This window comes from Aegilops tauschii, chromosome 7, assembly GCF_002575655.3.
Source record: "Aegilops tauschii subsp. strangulata cultivar AL8/78 chromosome 7, Aet v6.0, whole genome shotgun sequence".
NCBI lineage: Eukaryota > Viridiplantae > Streptophyta > Magnoliopsida > Poales > Poaceae > Aegilops > Aegilops tauschii.
Genome location: NC_053041.3, coordinates 57,364,230 through 57,372,751, shown reverse-complemented (window position 1 = coordinate 57,372,751; position 8,522 = coordinate 57,364,230).

Here is an 8,522-nt window from a genome sequence, read left to right as displayed (position 1 = left end):
CGGTCTAACAGGCCAATTAATCAGCCCCACAAGTTAACACAATGAATAAGCGCTATTCAATTCGGCCACCCTACGAGTAGCGAATAGCTGGCCCGTTAACTGATTAATCGGACGAATTCTTGAACAATGATCATATCTAGTATATGATTCACGTTTGACCTTTCTGTCTCAAGTGTTCCGAGGCCATGTCTGTACATGCCAGGCTCGTCAAGTTTAACACGAGTATTCCGCATGTGCAAAACTGTCTTGCACCCGTTGTATGTGAACGTAGAGTCTATCACACCCGATCATCACGTGGTGTCTCAACACGACGAACTGTCGCAACAGTGCATACTCGGGGAGAACACTTATACCTTGAAATTTTGTTAAGGGGTCATCTTATAATGCTACCGCCGTACTAAGCAAAATAAGATGCATAAAAGATAAACATCACATGCAATCAAAATATGTGACATGATATGGCCATCATCATCTTGTGCTTTTGATCTCCATCTCCAAAGCATCGTCATGATCTCCATCGTCACCGGCTCGACACCTTGATCTCCATCGTAGCGTCGTGGTTGTCTCGCCAACTATTGCTTCTACAACTATCGCTAATGCATAGTGATAAAGTAAAGCAATTACATGGCGTTTGCATTTCATATAATAAAGAGACAACCATAAGGCTCCTATCGTTTGTTAGATGTCTTACAAAACATGATCATCTCATACAATAACGTTTATCACACCATCTCTTGAGCATATCACATCACAACAAGCCCTGCAAAAACAAGTTAGACATCCTCTACTTTGTTGTTGCAAGTTTTACGTGGCTGCTACAGGCTTCTAGTAAGAACCGTTCTTACCTACGCATCAAAACCACAACGGTGATTTATCAAGTTTGCTCTTTTAACCTTCAACAAGGACCGGCCGTAGTCAAATTCGATTCAAACAAAGTAGGAGAAACAGACACCCGCCAGCCACCTTTATGCAAAACTAGTTGCATGTCTGTCGGTGGAACCGGCCTCATGAAAGTTGTCATGTAAGGTTGGTCCGGGCCACTTCATCCAACAATACCACCGAATCAAAATAAGACATTGGTGGTAAGCAGTATGACGATCACCGCCCACAACTCTGTGTTCTACTCGTGCATATCTTCTACGCATAGACCTGGCTCGGATGCCACTATTGGGAACCGTAGCATGCAATTTCAAAAAAAATCCTATGCTCACGCAAGATCTATCTAGGAGATGCATCGCAACGAGAGGGGGAGAGTGTGTCCACGTACCCTCGTAGACCAAAAGCGGAAGTGTTTAATAACGCGGTTGATGTAGTCGAACTTCTTCTAGATCCGACCGATCAAGCACCGAACGTACGACACCTCCGAGTTCTGCACACGTTCAGCTCGATGACGTCCCTCGTCCTCTTGATCCAGCAAAGGTGTCGAGGAAGAATATGAGTTCCGTTAGCACGATGGCATGGTGACGATGATGGTGATGTGATCCGCATAGGGCTTCACCTGAGCACTACGAAGATATGACCGGAGGCGTAAACTGTGGAGGAGGGCGCCGCACACGGCTAACAATTGTTGGTCTATGTTCTAGGCGCCCCCTCCCCACGTATATATAGGTGGGAGGGGAGGGGAACTGCCATGGCGCGCCCCAAGTAGGAGGAATCCTAATGGGGTCCTATCCCAATTTGCCCCCCCCCTTTCCTTATTAGCGAAAGGGGAAAAGGGAAGAGGGAAGGGAGGAAGGAAAGGGGGGCCGAACCCCCTCTTCCTTCTCCTATTCGGCCTCCTGCCTAAGGGGGGCGCCACCCCTTGTGGGTTGGTGTGCTCCCCTCTTATGGCCCATAAGGTTCATTATCCCCCCGGCGGTTCCGGCAACCCCCTCGGTACTCCGATAAATACCCGACACTATCCGGAACACTTCCGCTGTCCGAATAATATCATCCTATATATTAATCTTTACCTCTCGACCATTTCGAGACTCCTGGTCATGTCCGTGATCTCATCTGGGACTCCAGACAACATTCAGTCACCAAATCACATAACTCATATTATACTAAATCGTCATTGAACGTTAAGCATGCGGACCCTACGGGTTCGAGAACTATGTAGACATGACCGAGACACCTCTCCGGTCAATAACCAACAGTGTTACCTCGATGCTCATATTGGCTCGAACATATTCTATGAAGATCTTTATCAGTCGAACCATTTATGACAACATACGTTATTCCCTTTGTCATCGGTATGTTCCTTGCCTGAGATTCGATCGTCGGTATCTTCATACCTAGTTCAATCTTGTTACCGGCAAGTCTCTTTACTCGTTCCATAATACATCATCTTCTAACTAACTCATTAGTCACTTTGCTTGCAAGGCTTCTTATGATGTGCATTACCGAGAGGGCCCAGACTACCTCTCCGATCCTCGGAGTGACAAATCCTAATCTCGATCTATGCCAACCAAACAAACACCTTCGGAGATACCTGTAGAGCATCTTTATAATCACCCAGTTAGGTTGTGACGTTTGATAGCACACAAGGTATTCCTCCGGTATTCGGGAGTTGCATAATCTCATAGTCAAAGGAATATGTATATGACATGAAGAAAGCAATAGCAATAAAACTGAACGATCAATATGCTAAGCTAACGGATGGGTCTTGTCCATCACATAATTCTCCTAATGATATGATCCCGTTCATCCAATGACAACACATGTCTATGGATAGGAAATTTAACCATCTTTGATTAACGAGCTAGTCTAGTAGAGGCTTACTAGGGACACGGTGTTTTGTCTATGTATCAACACATGTATCAAGTTTCCGGTTAATACAATTCTAGCATGAATAATAAACATTTATCATGGTATAAGGAAATATAAAATAACAACTTTGTTATTGCCTCTAGGGCATATTTCCTTCAAAATGGGATCCCCTTGCCTCAAGCTTCTACAGTTGGCAAAGAAGGGACCGTAAACCCGTTTACAAACACCGCGGTGTGACCACCAGTAACCATATGCATGATACGATGCACATACACACCATCAAAGCCCCTAGATAACAAAACATTTCTAAGAAAGGACCATCTAACACAACCATACGCTTTCTCAAAATCCAGTTTGAGAATGAGGGCTTGACGTTTCTTGACCCGGAACTTATGCATGATCTCATGAAGGCTAGCAATGCCATCCAGAATAAACCTCCCTTTAATGAACGCTGATTGCGTAGGCGAAATAACCCAATGAGCAATAGGGGAAAGACGAGTGGCAAGACCTTTATAAGGGAATTTGGTAATGTTGTTAATCAACGCAATCGAATGGAATTGGCTAATAGAATTAGCCCCTTTAACTTTCGGGATTAAAGAGAGGATCACATAATTCAATCTAGAAATATTCACCGTATCCAGACAGAAACCATGGATGATCGCGTAAACGAGATCCTTAAGCAAGGGCCAATATTTCATAAAGAAGATAATCGAAAAGCCATCTAGGCCTGGGGCAGAATTGAAGTTAATGCGGCCAAAACCTCATCCGAGTAGGAAAGCGGAATAGAGAGAGGCACATTCTCGTTAGAGGCCGGCCAAAAATCCAAACAAAGAGTAAGAGGAGACGGGGGTTGGGCAGCCAACATATTAGAATAAAAAGACACAATATGAGCCATAATAAGATTCGAATCAGAGGACAGCGTCCCATCTACCATCACGGAGGAAATCAGACATCTACGACGCCTACCATTAGCAAGAGCAAAAAAGTACTTAGTCACCAATCCCCCTTTCAAAATCCAGTTCAAATTGCCACGCTGCTTCCAATAGGCTTCCTCCGCGGCATGAATACCAGAAAGGAGAGCTTCAAGAGCATATCTATTAGCCCACCCAACATCATCAAGACCAACCGAGTCACTAATAGCGTCAAGCGATTTTATTTGCGCCAACAGAGAAACATTCTCCCTTTTAGCGTCAGCAGCATGATTGGCACCCTAGCCTTTCAAAAATTGTCACAAAAGACGCGAAAGATAACTCCAATCATCCAAAGGGCCGAACGAGTGACAAATCGAGCTAAGGATAAGATTGATCTTGGAGGAGATAAGGTCATGAAAGCCCAGGAACTCCAACCAGGACGCGTCAAAGTGAAAGCAAGAGGTGACCCTAGCAACAAAGAACACGGACATGAGAGGACAAGTACTAAGAGCATGAACTAGCTAAATCACCCCTGCTGCTCTCTCTCAAGTAAAATAGCATAGAACATGTATAGCTCTCCTGATTCATCATACTGGAGCACGCAGATGAACCTGTCTCCTAATCGTGGGCTGCACTTCTCATTGCTGTCCCCTAGTACTTCTCTGGGATCATTAACAATTTTGCTCCAATCTTTCACTATTAAGCATTCATCGCTTTTAGAAATCCTGAATGCACTCATGTGCAATGTAGGATATCTTGGCCGTAAGCTAACCATTGACATGTGACCTTTAGTCTCGATCCACTGAGGCACAACTGTCATCGGGAGTCCCTGTTGAAGAACATCGTATAGTAATTAATATACTTAACAATGAAAGTTTAGCAAAAAAATAATGTATGCAAAAGATGCACTGAGGACAAATAGTAAAAATCTTACCATCTTTCCTAAATAGATGTGACCGTAGTTCAATACGATCACTATTGGTCACACGTTTTGAGTACTAACATTTCTAAGTGCAGGAAGAAAATTTGTCTTGACAGTATGAAGATCCTCAAGCCATGAAACATAATGACTTATCTTCTCGCTGTTTAGTTCAGCTCTGGGACAGTAGTAGGTCATGTCTACCAAGCGCCGGACATGTTTGCTTGAATGGAAATAAGCTGCCAATAGAAATTAGTTGTCAACTATTTTTGAATAAACAATATCAAAGACATAAATATGGTTGAGAAACTCACATAATGGTAGAACTGAAGGCGTCTGCACATCGACCCAGATGTCTCTATTACCTTCAATATCATCTTCCGGACGAATATCAAAGGTGATAACCATATCAGGCTCAAATGCATAAGCCTTGCATAGTGCTTGCCAAGAGCATTCAAAATAGATGTACGTGTCTGCATTGTATAATTTGACGTTGAAAGTATAACCATGCTCAGTCTTCAGGTAAACTCTCTTTACCTCCATACTTTCCATAGCACTGAAACCTATCTTATCCAAGACAAAAATTCTTGCATGGCAGGGGATGCGCTAGTAGAGTAGTGAAAATTTAAAATCATAAGTTGAAGCAAATGAAGCATATATAAGTCATGCTTAATTACGAAGAAAGACTTGTCGTTGTGACTTACTGTATCTACTTCAAAGGTCTCATCCAGCTTGATGTTGAAGCGCCTATCATCAACAAGGAAATTTCTGTCGCACGGGCCGTGCTGGTCTTCACAGTATTCGCACATAATGAAATCTTTTTCGTCGTCACACGACATTTTCTATGTTCATATAGGTGAAACATTAAACACTTACTATTTCTATTAATTCAACTAACTCAACTACTTCTATTAATTCAACTAATTCAACTAAGCATTTACTAAAAATAAACTTGTTCTATTAATTTTCTTACTAAAATAAAGTAGCTAGTTCTATATAGTAATATTTTAATTAGATCATCAAATCTCACATATCTAAAATTTCTTACTAAAAATAAACTAGTTCTACTAATTCAACTAATTCAACTAAGAATTTACTAAAAATAAACTAGTTCTATTAATTTTCATACTAAAAATAAACTAGTTATATTAATTGAACTAGTCCAAATCTCATATATATACCTAATTAATATCTAGCTAATTCATCTATCAATTGGCATTAATATTTAACAACTTTTCTATCTAATTCATTTAACATTAAGATTATAACATTCTTATCTACGTAATTCATCTAACATTAATCTAAACAACAGAAAACGGAAAATAAGTAAAAAAAAATGTGTGTGTGTGTCTGTGTGTGTGTATGTGTGTGTACGAGCGGGGGGCGGCGGCGTACGGGCGGCGGCGCGAGACGGCGACGTGACGGGGACGACGCGACGACGGGCGGCGGGCCGGGGGCGACGGCGCGATCGAGACGGCGACGTATTACGGGGCGGCGGCGACAGGCGGCGAGGGCGACGGCGGGGACGGCGACGACGGGCGGCGGGGGCGACGGCGCGCGGCGGGGCCGGCGAGGGTGGCGCGCGATGGGCGACGGCGCGGCGGCGGCGGCGATGTCGCGCGAAGAAGTTGGAGGAGAAGTGGTGATCGATGAAACTGAATTTTTCGTAAGTGCCATATATATAGGAGGGGCCTTTAGTACCGGTTGGAGCCACCAACCGGTACTAAAGGCCAATTTTGGCCAGGTCAAGCGGCGGGAAACGGCACCCTTTAGTACCGGTTTATGACACCAACCGGTACCAAAGGCCCACGCATTAGTACTGGTTGGAACCACCAACCGTACTAATGGTTGTGCGCTGCCACCCGCGGTGCACAATGTTTAGTCCCACCTCGCCGAGCGAAGGGCAGCCGCATTGGTTTATAAACCGAGCCGCGGCTGCTCCTTCGAACTCCTTCATATAGCAGGCTTCTAGGACTAACTATGGCGCACTGCCCTGTGAGCCTGCTGGCCCTTCTGGGCCTGAATTTGCACACCCTAGGTCTGGCAGGCCCACTCGGCAGTGCCCCAACAATTTTTTATATAGTTTTTTCTTTTCTGCATTATTTATTTTCTTCTAATTATTTTTGAGTAATTTTTTTATATAGTTTTTTTTCTGTTTTATTTATTTTCTTCTATTTATTTCTGATTAGTTTTTTTGCTGTATTTAGTTTCTTTGTGAATATTTTTGCTTTAGCTCTCTAAACAAATTGGTAAATGACTGAAAAACAGCAAATGATGTTAGAACGTGTTGGAAATTGATGACGTCGCTTTAAATGCTGCATACTGAACGCAAAAATATTCTGGAGTACAAATAAGTTTAAAAAAAATTGAAGTGCCCGCGTAACAGATGAGTTCTCGTCCGAAACCCTGATACTCCGAAAGAGATTGTCCAGTTTGTACATGAAGTGCGCCCAGTTTTCGCCGTGACCCTCTCTACTCTTTTGCACATGCTATGCAGGTAAAATGATGATACCATGCCAAGTTCCAACATTTTCAGAGTTCATTTTGTAGTGATTTTCAATTTCACGGTCATTTAGCTCTCTAAACAAATTGGTAAATGACTGAAAAACAGCAAATGATGTCAGAACGTGTTGGAAATTGATGACGTCGCATTGAATGCTGCATAGTGAACGCAAAAATAGTCTGGAGTTCAAATAAGTTTAAAAACATTGAAGTGCCCGTGTAACAGATGAGTTCTCGTCCCGAAACCCTGAAACTCCGAAAGAGATTGTCCAGTTTGTACACGAAGTGCGTCCAGTTTTTGCCGTGACCCTCTCTACTCTTTTGCACATGCTATGCGGGTGAAACGATGATACCATGCCAAGTTCCAACATTTTCAGAGTTCATTTTGTAGTGATTTTCAATTTCACGGTCATTTAGCTCTGTAAACATATCGGTAAATGACTGAAAAACAGCAAATCATGTCGGAACTTGTTGGAAATTGATGACGTCGCTTTGAATGCTGCATACTGAAAGTTCAGTTGTCTGGAGTTCAAATAAGTTTAAAAAAATGAAGTGCCCGTGTAACAGATGAGTTCTCGTCCGAAACCCTGATACCCCGAAAGAGATTGTCCAGTTTGTACACGAAGTGCGTCCAATTTTTGCCGTGACCCTCTCTACTCTTTTGCACATGCTATGCGGGTGAAATAATGATACCATGCCAAGTTTCAACATTTTTAGAGTTCATTTTGTAGTGATTTCCAATTTCACGGTCATTTAGCTCTCTAAACAAATCGGTAAATGACTGAAAACAGCAAATAATGTGAGAACGTGTTGGAAATTGATGACGTCGCTCTGAATGCTGCATACCGAACGCAACAATAGTCTGGAGTTCAAATAAGTTTAAAAAACATTGAAGTGCCCGTGTAACAGATGAGTTCTCGTCCGAAACCCTGATACTTCGAAAGAGATTGTCCAGTTTGTACACGAAGTGCCTCCAGATTTTGCCATGACCCTCTCTACTCTTTTGCACATGCTATGCAGGTGAAATGATGATACCATGCCAGGTTCCAACATTTTCAGAGTTCATTTTGTAGTGATTTTCAATTTGACGGTCATTTAGCTCTCCAAACAAATCGGTAAATGTCGGAAAAACAGCAAATGATGTCAGAACGTGTTGGAAATTGATGACGTCGCTTTGAATACTGCATACTGAACGCAAATAGTCTAGAGTTCAAATAAGTTTAAAAAACATTGAAGTGCCCGTGTAACAGATGAGTTCTCGTCCGAAACCCTGATACTCCGAAAGAGATTGTTCAGTTTGTACACGAAGTGCGTCCAGTTTTTGCCGTGACCCTCTCGACTCTTTTGCACATGCTATGCGGGTGAAATGATGATACCATGCCAAGTTCCGACATTTTCAGAGTTCATTTTGTAGTGATTTTCAATTTCACGGTCATTTA